Below are 9,786 nucleotides of genomic sequence, written 5' to 3'. Positions count from 1 at the left end.
CAGAGTGCAGTATGCTAGTACTAGACATGCAATCAGAGCAGTGAGTGAGGGAACACGTTTCCGGTCCCACATCTAGAAGCAGCACTCACGAGAAGCCGATTGTTCACTTACAGAGTGCTGGCAGATCTTGTCCACCACCTGGGGATGGGTGTGCCAAGCCTTCTTGCTGTTAATCTGCTTAGGACAAGACCATCCCAGGAGCTGAAAACACCCAGCCAAGGCTTTCTCACACCTCTGCAACACAAGATGGGACAAGGAGAGTTTGCATCATGAGAAGAGCTGGAATCTATGGTCACTCTGCAATGAAAAGCCAGCTGAAATGATCAATGAGGGAAAGGAATGTGGGGGTCACATGGTATCCTGCTGACCCTTGGTGTCTCTTTGTTCCTATTAGTGGAGGCTCCTGGAGTTTGATCTTCATGGTGGCTGCAGTTCAGTGACTTAGGAAGTGGCTGCTGGGAGCCATAAAACATCTCCACTTGTGTGTCCATTGAAGGCCAGGGAACTTGCTTGGGTAAGCAGGTAGGGCTGAGATTTTTCACTTTTGGGAGGCGGCTCTGGAGACAGACCTAGCAGGAGAGCTGGAGCAGTCAGGGCCTGCTGCACCAGGGAGCACATGGCAGCGGGACTCACCTTGCCCACGTCAGGGTCCTCGTCCTGTAAGTGAAGGAGCAGTGGGACCAGGCTGCGGGTCACTTCCTCCTGCAGCAGGGGCTTCTGCCTCCTCGTCACTGTGTTAAGCAACTTTGTAAAGAGCATGATGGCAGCAGAGCGCACCTGGGGTCTCACCTGTGATGGACACACAACCATGAGGGGATCTCACCGAGGGAGCTTCACACTCTCCTTACAGGGTAAGCTCGGCACAATGCAAACCACAGATAGGGGCCAGTCTGACTAATAACTCCATGGTCTGCCCACCAAGAGGACACCCATTTGCAGAAAGGTTTGGGTGGAGGGGCAGACAACACAGGTTAGGACAGTGGTTCCTAAATTTCCCTGGAGGCCTCCTGTAAGTGCTGACTCCATCCACAGTGAAGGGCTCTTTGGAGGGTTTCTTTAATGGGTTCAACACTTTCATAGTTTCATTGCATTTAAGGGCCATTCATTCATCTAGACTCCAAAGCACAGGACATTACATTTCACCCCATGACCACTACATTGAGCATGTTAACTTGAGTTAGATTAAAGCATATCAGTCCTCAGGAGACCAAACGGTTGCATGCCACACACAGAGAACACGAGAGACCAAGGTGTCATCAATGCCTGAGGCCCAGGCAATGGCTCGGAACTGATCAGGTCAGATATGCCACCACTACAACTCCAGAGTCACAACACTGCCTGGCTGGGGATGGGCAGGTCAAGAGCCCCTGACTTACAGCATCGAGTAAGGGGATTAGCTTCCTGGCCACGCTGGTGCGCTCACTCCCATCCAGGCTCTGCAGAAGGTTCTGAACAGCTGAGATGGCCTCCAGAATACTCCCATCATCCTTCTCATCCGAGCCCCAAAGGATGGCAGGCAGCAGGGCCTTGACTTGTTCCACCTACACACACACACATGGGGGGGCTCATCAGATCTCCCAGCCCTCCAGTGAGTACAAGCCACAGTGCCAGGGCTGTGTTTATTCTACCCCATGGCACCAAGTCAGAGAGAAGCTCCGTCTCCACAGTCGGAGGCGTGGTGCTTTAGAATCGACGGGGATGCCTGATGAGGCAATCAGTGAATCCTAACCCTGTCCTGGGTCGTTCTGGTGTAGGGTGGGCAAATCTGTGGTTTGCTTCGGGGCTTTTCTCTCTTTTCTACGTGCTATTCATTATTATTATAGCAGATGCTGGCAGCAATCTCCATAGTTAAGGCTGGTACACAGTTTCCATTCTAGTTGCTCCTTTTGATACGCTCCTAAAAACATTCCCTTTTTGGATGGAAATGTTCCATGCTGTCTCTCCCCAGTCAATTGTGATTTTTTCCTGGGGAGATTGCGTCTCTGAGCTGTAGGACAGTTTTTCCACTTACAAACAAACAAACGAAAACTTCTAGCCACCTTCTTTTCCCATGCAGACAATCCCCCAAATGGTGAAACTTGGGGAAAAAATCAAACCTGGCCCATGGGGAGTCCTAGGTGAGAGCTGAACCCTCTGCAAAGTTTGAGAAACTTGGACCTGATAGTGCAAGGCACTGAAATATCATTTGGGGGCAGGGTCACAAACACTCTTTAAGAGAGTGCTCTGCCTCTCTCAGGGCCAGAGACTTTGGGGCCAGCCAGCCCCATGCATTAATCAGATGCAGCGGAGGAGGAGAGAACTATTTTGGGCTGTCAGGAAGGAAGGGGAAGCAGGAGCAGGGGGGAGTGGCTCCTAGAGTACCCTGGGAGGGAAGGCAGGGGGAATCTGATGGGGGAAAAGGGCCTCCAGGGAGGAAGTCTTGGGAAGCAGTCCTCTCCCAAGAGAACAAAGAACTCCGCAGAGCCTGGGGGCAAAGAGCTTGCAGAAGGGGTGCCCAGGAAGGGGGCCAAAGTTAAGTTTTCTTATGTTTACTAAGGACAGGGTGGAACCTTTGTTGAGTGAGCTCAGAAGAGGTTATGTGGTAATGGCAGAAGATCCTGTTTCTGATTTTTAGTCTGTTGGACATTGTCAGATTTGATTCTGAGGGTTTTATCTTTGGCCTTCAAAGGCTTGTTTGTCTTAATAAATGAGCCTGAATAAGGGTGTTATTGAACGAGGTATTTGTGAAGTCAAGCCGAGGAGGGGAAAGCTGAGGCAGTGCTGCAATGTTGGGTCTTGCCACTGGAGGGGGCTATGAGACAGGGCCTTGTGTGCTCGCTAAGGTCTTTAGACCAATCAAGGTCTTCCTTGGTGACAGCACCAGGATTGGTCTCTCCAAGAATGAACAGGAATGCTGCTGGGGTAATTTGCATGGGGGAGAATTAGGGTTACCATATCTGAACTTTCAAAGAGAGGACACTCCATTGGGGGGGGGGCTACACCGCCCCCAAGCCACTCCCTCCCACTTCCCGCCCCCTGACAGCCCCCCCAGAACCTCTGAAAACAACACAGAGCGAATCAGCAACAGGGTGCTTACCAGAAAACTTTGTGTGTCGGTTCTGTGGAGAGGCATCATAACCTCCATGTTGTACCGTCCATTGCTATACATCAGCCCCACTTTGTGTGTGACACCCAGTCCTCCCACTGACTTCCTGGGGCTTCGACTGGCCGTTAGCACTAGACTCAGCCATAGGCGTTAGCAGAGCTGCTCTACCCTCCAGGAGAACATGTAGGGCAACAAAATGTTCAGTGACCATTTGTATGGCGGACTCTTGTGCATCTGGGGGTTTTCCAAGAGCAGCCGAACCCCTCGTGGTGACCCTGTGAAGCAGAACAAGCCGCTCTGAGATCACGCGAAAGCTGGGACTGAGAAATCAAACCCCTGAGTTGAAATCCTGACCCCACTGAAGTCAGTGGAAGTTTTGCCATTGATCGCAATGGGCCCAGGATTGGACTCCTGGTGAGGAGAGAATTAAACCCCATCCCTTAATGAGTTAGATGAGGAGACAATCCCTGAAAACTGTCAATAGGAACTAGCCAGACAGAAACCGTGGAAATGGGGAGGACAACCTAGCGATGGACTATAGAGCCACCTCATTCCTGGTGATGTGCCTCTAACTAACCCATCCAATAGAGAAGGTTAAAGATTGCTTACCACATTCAGAGCTAATGATCCTGCATCTGGGGGAGCTTTTACCATGATCCTCTCTCCTCCATACCCACTCAAAATGCCCCTCTTTGCTTTTCCTTAGTGACTTCGCAGGGAGGAACCTTTCATGGACCTGCAGAAAGGCTGATGCTGACAGGAGACCCAGCTGCCCTTCGGGAGAGTCCAGGCTGATGCTGTTCTACAGAACCTTAGTTTCTTGGATATTCCCATCAGGCTCCTGATTACAACTTTGGAGCAACCAATGATCCCTTAAGGATCCATCTCAGATTTTACACTGAGCGTGCTGGGACAGGACTGGGGGAGCCTAGTCAGTGCTGCATGGACACCTGGCAATGTGGACATGACCAATAAAGCTCATCGTTTATGTAGCGCAAGAATGAGTCTCAAAGGCTTGATTTAAGCAGTTGCTCACTAATCTGGGGGTACATCTACACTACAGGGGGGAGTCGATTTAAGATACGCAAATTCAGCTACGTGAATAGCGTAGCTGAATTCAACGTATCGCAGCCGACTTACCCCGCTGTGAGGACGGCGGCAAAATCGACTTCTGCGGCTTTCTGTCGGCGGCGCTTACTCCCACCTCCGCTGGTGGAGTAAGAGCACCGATTTGGGGATCGATCCCCGAGAGGTTGATTTCTACCCGCCGATTCAGGCGGGTAGTGTAGACCTAGCCTAGGACACAAGACCCAATTGCTCTCATCAGCTAATGAAAGGTTTCAGAGTAGCAGCCGTGTTAGTCTGTATCCGCAAAAAGAAGAACAGGAGGACTTGTGGCACCTTAGAGACTAACAAGTTTATTAGAGCATAAGCTTTCGTGGACTATAGCCCACTTCTTCGGATGCATCCGAAGAAGTGGGCTATAGTCCACGAAAGCTTATGCTCTAATAAACTTGTTAGTCTCTAAGGTGCCACAAGTCCTCCTGTTCTTCTTTCATCAGCTAATGAAACTTACTTCTACAAAGAAGGCCATCATGGTCAGCCTGTGTTTCTTATCACCTCTGTCGAGGAGCGGGATCACTAGGTCCAGCAGCATCCTTGTGGTCTCAGGGCAAGCATAGTGCACCACGGCTCTGTGACACAAAGCAGAAATACCTTTGTTAGTAAGGGAAGAAGCACATTCTGCAACAAGGGGGTGATGGGTCAGCTTGGGGCCACATGGCAGCCCAGAAGTGAGGACTGTTTCATTCTGGAATTGCCCCCACTAGCAGGACTGACTGCATGGAAAACGCTTGTGTATTACCTGGCCAGCAGGCTCACCCCACGGAGGTGATCTTGGGGGCTTTGTAGGAGGATCCAGCCTTGCTCCTTCTCCATAACAGTCAGCTCGGAACGGCAGCCAACACAGAGAAGCAGCATCTTTATAGCCTCCACTGCAGAGCTAGATTCAAACAACACACCAGCGTGACTGAGTGCCAGGAGCCCCCTCATGGTAGGTCTGTCAGGGAGTGACGGATCCACTTGTGTGTGGAAAGACACACCAATGGTTTAAATAGAGCTTAGGAAGGCACAGGTTCGTGACTGGGGTTCCTAGGCACTATAGTAATACAATTTAATAATATGAAGAAAGAGAAAGAGTTCTGAGCAAATCCTACAGACAATTGCACATCAGCACTAGGGCATGTCAATGTCACAGAACAGAGAACTTCAGCCCTTTAGTGTCGGACCCACATTCCTTTGACACACTGGCAAATTGGCTCCCACTAATTTCTCCCCATAGCTGCTGGGATAGTCTTTCTACTTCCTCTGCAGTACATTGGTCGGTATGTCATTTATCACTGAGAGACACCCTTGCAACCTAAGCCCTGCCTGCTAACTCCCTGAGAATTAGAGAGTTATGGAAAACCTGCACGGGCCACATGAGAGCTGGAGAAGAGAACTATGACTTCTCTATAACTGTCCATGTAATTAGACTGTTGACTTTCCAGTAGGCGCAGTACCTGGTGTGGAGGCTCTGCCGGCTGCTTTCCCTTCCAGAGACTTTATCCCCTGGTATGCTCTGTCCCAGGCTGAAATGGATTTCGACAAGAAGAGCCATTAGCAGCTGAGGATAGAGGCGGGTTGTGGCATCTTTGGACTTGCTCACCGAGATTATCTCATAGAGGGCGCATGTGGCCTGAAGAGGGAATAAGACAGACACCAGCTTACTTGGAAATCCTACTCCCTCCTGCGTCAGTTCTCAGGACTTCCTGCTTATGTGCTATGAAACTCCCCTGATTCATGGAGAAACAAACCGAGTTAAACTGCCCTGAGCAGCAGGGCGGGGGAAGCCGGGCACTGGCAGGTTGAAGGCTTTGCCTTGTGGAGTCTGGTGACACTAGGCTGCATTGCCACACAGGGGACCTAGCTTTGATTTCGGATCTCGCAGAGCTTCCTGACCTGCAGGGGCTGCAGAGACAGCATGCTTGGGGTGGGAGTAATGCCTCATGGGACTAAGAATGGGAGAGAATAAATTAATGAAGAAAAGAGTGGCTCTTTCATCAGCTTCCTCAGCATCTTTCTTCTCCCTCATTTGGACTTCCACCGTCATTCTTTCATGCTTGCATTGTTTCTTGGCTTCCAAGTGCCTCAGAGGGGCCTTTTCTTCTGCATCTGGGGTATAGGGGGGCTGAGACCCTGCTTTTTGGTCAAAGTCCATGAGCAAATCTCTCCGTTTGTGTTCTGCGGCTTTCTTCTTAACAGATAGCCCCCTTTCTTTACATACTTCTTCAAGTTCTTTTGAGTCAAGACTCTCATAGGATTGTGATTCACCCATTGTAACTCATCTTTAACCCTTAAAACTCTCCATATCCAATTTAAACTTTAAATAGTGTTGGGTTATGATCTTTAAGCCCAATTGACCTGTGGCATGTGACTCCTGTGCTGACTACGCCAATTGTCACGCTCTCTGGAGTGGTTCACAACTGTGAGTGCCAATCTTAGATCAGACTGTCATAAAACAGGGCAGGCACCCCAAACTAGTAGTATATTCTATCATTGGATTTCACAAAGCCAGTAACAATTGTGCATTCCTGGATTACAGTACCAGTTTTACCAAGGACAGTCTTACCACAGACAGTCCCCTTAGACATTCTAGCCTATCTTGCCACCCAGACAAACTGAACTTTGTGATTAAAAGTTGTTAAAACCAAAAATCACACCACATCAGGTTACTTCCAACCCCAAAGGGTCAGTCACTTACCATAGGTCAATTAGTATTCTGGATCTCACACCAAAAACAATACTGGCAGCCAATTCTCTAGTAAACTAACTAAAGATTTATTAGCTAGGAAAAATAAATGAGAATTATTGAGAGGTTAAAGCAGGTAAAATACATTAACAGGTGAGTCAAAATTTGTAAATCACAAATGATAGCGGAGATGTAGTAATCTCTTGGTTTCCTAAATGTCTTTTCAGGAAGCCAGATGTTTCTGGGGATCTCCATTTTGCATTTGGCATCTTCCCTGTAAGAGTCCAAACAGTCAGAGATACAGGATCATTCCTTGACATCTATTTTATAGCTTTTCCAGAAACCAATCTGAACGGTGTCTTTACCCAAGTGGGTTTTGATGAGTAGGAAATTCAGACTTAGTCTGTGAATTCCCATTGTCAAACACAGTAGCCTTGCTTTGAAGTTAGCAGTCTTCTTCATTTACATTTCCAAGTCTCCAATTGTGTTTGATGGGTAATTTCATTACAGGGATATACACGATGCCAATGTAATGTAATAGCAAACAAGAATCCTTCATTAGTTTTCATAAACTTTACACATCAAGTTCATTCTCATCTTTTAACACCAACGTACACTTTTGATCTAGGGGTAACTAATTACAGGGATATACACAATACAATAGCAATCAACAGGTTATAAAGATAAATGTTTCCTTTAACTTTTCCTTTGAACTAAACAAACACACAGGTGAACTGCCTGATTACACTACAATAGCTTTTGACACTCCTTTGATTTCTATTAGCATCTGAGTGAATTAGCCTGCAACCCTATCCTGAGCTGGCACCAGGGCAGACAGCGTCACAGGGGTTTCTCAGAGCTCCAACATGGATGCGATGAATGGAACCCTCCCCCAAGGGTTTGTCAGGACATTATGGAGTAGCCCCAAAACAGAGGGGATAGTCTGTCCCTGTAAAGGTAGCGGTGCTAGGAGTCAGCCCACCCTTGTCACGTGGCGTGGCCCTGTCAGATTTTCAGATGTCTGATATACGTAAGGAGCTGGGAAATTCTGGTAGTGAAGAAGTGGTCCAAGGAATAAGTCATGTTCAGGAGGAACTCCTGTTATGTTTCTGTAAGGACCTGGGACCAGGAGCCTTGCAAAATGGGAGGGCCAGGACTCCCCTCTCTCCCAGTGAATTGGGATGAGCTTTAGGAAGGGGATCAGCACACATGCTGCCTCCTCCCTCCTAGCAGAGAAAACACCAGCAGGAGAAGGCTGAACCCAGGGGTGCTGGAACACGTTGTGTAGTGGGGGTGCTGAGAGCCATTGAACCAAACTGTAAACCCTGTATGTGATGGAAACTGCTTCAAGCCAGGGGGTGCTACAGCACCCGCGTTCCCCCAGTTCCAGCACCTATGCCTGAACCCTCTGAGCCTGAGGACTGACTGGGGAAAAAGGGCCACCAGGAGAATCTGGCTAAGGCCCCACAGTTGGATAACTTACAACCCAGCATAAAGGAGGAGACTGGGGGAGTCCTGCCTGCAGGAGAGGTGGAGGGACTGCCTGAAGTAAATGCCACCTCCAGGAGGAAGGCTAGGGGGTGGGGAATCCTGTCTTATGGAGGGAAACCAGAAGGACAGTTCGAAACACAGCCCAGCTGCTGCCAGGGAGGCTGGGAACAGCTTTGAGGAAGCTCCTCAGAAGTTGGGTGGGAAGAAGCCACAAGGAGCCACAAATCCAGGGCGGGAAAAGCAGAAGCTGCAGACCCATGGAAGTTGCTAACAAGCAGGGAAAAGGGAGGAACAGCTCAGGGAAGTGGTGAGGGATTGAAGGAACAGTCCTTAGCAGCCTATCATGGGGTCCGTGGGCTGGAACCCAGAGCAGAGTTCAGGTCTGGATTCCCCAGCAAGAGGCAAAGTACCGACCTCAGGACTAAGAGACCAAGAATGATGAGGCTCAGATGGGGGCTGAGGGCCTGGCACAGAGGCCACTACATGTTGGGTTTTCCCATATTGGACTTTTCTGTTAACCCTGGAAGAGGTGACGTGGCCAGAGGGCCAGACCATGGAACCTGCAGAGTGTTGCAGAACCAGGAGGCTGGACAAGGGGACACCAGTGTGGAATAAGCCCTGCAGCATCATGTCCTGGCATGAGGAGGCGCGTTGGCGGTGAGTGTGCCCTGTGACCGAGACATAGGATAGATTTAACTGTATGGGGCTATGGATGTTCGAACAGTGACTTACGGCAGCAGACGTGTGAGAGGCTTGGTGCTCAGAGCTGTGGTGACTCTGCAGCTTCACAACCAGGTTCTCCATCACCTGTCCTCCGAGGGCCGGGTCAGCAGACAGGAACTGCCACAGCTCGGCCGAATTGCTAGAAATTCAGAAATACGGCAACATGAGGGACTGGATGGCTTAGGAGAAAAGCTATTAAACCTCTTCACCAATGTAACCTCTTTTTAAGAGAAATCCTCCTGTGGAGCCAACGCCCTGCCCAGCAGTCCAGTCCCCAGAGCTTGTGCAATTCAATGTGGAGCATGAACAAGGACTCCATGGACCTCAGATTGAGAATCACTGGCACAGGATATGGAGCATTTCAGCTCAAGGCTGCCAGTGTGAATCTGGCCTCAGTTGGTCACGACCTGTTACTGGCTGATGGCTAATACCGAGAGGCTGATGGCTAATGGCTAATACAGCTTCTCTGGCAGCAGATGTCCTATATGAAATGAACTAAGGGTCTCGGACCAGTGCCCAGTGCACGCTGTCCACATTACAGAGTCAACCACCATACTTGGCCCTTGTTGGTAGGTTCAGGGATTGAACGGGACATGGAGGCTGAATGAGCCTCTCTTGCCTAGTCGGCAGCCCCTCCACCTATGAGCTCAGAGTGTTGTTAGGGGCAGTGTGGAGGAAGCTTCATCGTCACTTCCTG

At 49.6% G+C, this 9,786-nt stretch overlaps 1 long non-coding RNA gene across 1 annotated transcript; it reads right to left on the bottom strand.

The window, feature by feature from the left end:
* Positions 1–4,682: 4,682 nt before the first annotated feature.
* Positions 4,683–5,816, bottom strand: LOC135975283 (uncharacterized). The gene is made up of 3 exons (XR_010592214.1): positions 5,647–5,816; positions 4,950–5,087; positions 4,683–4,779 (listed from the first exon to the last, which is right to left on the bottom strand). It is a non-coding gene; the product is annotated as an uncharacterized LOC135975283 (long non-coding RNA).
* Between the last annotated feature and the right edge of the window lie 3,970 nt (positions 5,817–9,786).

The sequence above is a fragment of the Chrysemys picta genome, chromosome 13 (genome assembly GCF_011386835.1).
Source record: "Chrysemys picta bellii isolate R12L10 chromosome 13, ASM1138683v2, whole genome shotgun sequence".
NCBI classification, from domain to species: Eukaryota; Metazoa; Chordata; order Testudines; family Emydidae; genus Chrysemys; species Chrysemys picta.
This window is presented reverse-complemented; position numbering and strand designations above follow the sequence as displayed.